Below are 840 nucleotides of genomic sequence, written 5' to 3' on the forward strand. Positions count from 1 at the left end.
TTTTTAAATTCCTCTTAAATTTCTAAAAAGTTTGTGTTTGGTAACAAATATCAGTGAAAGAAAGCTCTTGAATTCTGAAGGATCTTATAAAATATTAACAATTAATTCAACAGTGACATTCCAAGAAATTGAATTTTTTTTACTTTATTTTGAGAGAGAGAGAGACAATGAGAGCATGAACAGGAGAAGGCCAGAGAGATGGGGAGAAAGAGAATTCCAAGTACACCCTCTGCTTTCAGTGTAGGACCTGATGCAGGGCTCAGTCTCACAAACTGCGAGATCATAACCTGAGCAGAAACAAAGAGTCAGATGCTTAACCAACTGAGCCATCCAGGCACCCCAGAAATTGATCTTTGAATCCATGTATCTCAATTAACAGCAATATATCATCCTCCTCAAAGAATGACCATAAGCTGGTTCCTACCAGAAACCTCAAATTGAAGATTAGGAACCCTCCAGCAGCAAATACTTTTTGGAAGAATGTACCTTTCATCTAAGAATTCTGGATCAATTAGACAACTACAATAAATGTAGACATCTTCTACTCAAGATCCATGGAACATTAACACATATATTTACTGTTTAACCTGGACTCATTTATTCTTTATTTTCCTTATATATCCTTATGCTTTCCTTGTCTAAGGGCACCCTTTACTTTTTCACTTTTAAGGGTCATATTCTTTTTAAAAATTTTTTAATGTTTGTGTATTTTTTAGAGAGTCAGAGCACAAGGTGGAGAGGGGCAGAGAGAGAGAGGGAGACACAAAATCCGAAGCAGGCTCCAGGCTCTGAGCTATCAGCACAGAGCCTGATGCAGGGCTCCAACACATGAACTGAGAG

This window comes from Hyaena hyaena, unplaced genomic scaffold, assembly GCF_003009895.1.
Source record: "Hyaena hyaena isolate Hyena2069 unplaced genomic scaffold, ASM300989v1 scaffold_1264, whole genome shotgun sequence".
NCBI classification, from domain to species: domain Eukaryota; kingdom Metazoa; phylum Chordata; class Mammalia; order Carnivora; family Hyaenidae; genus Hyaena; species Hyaena hyaena.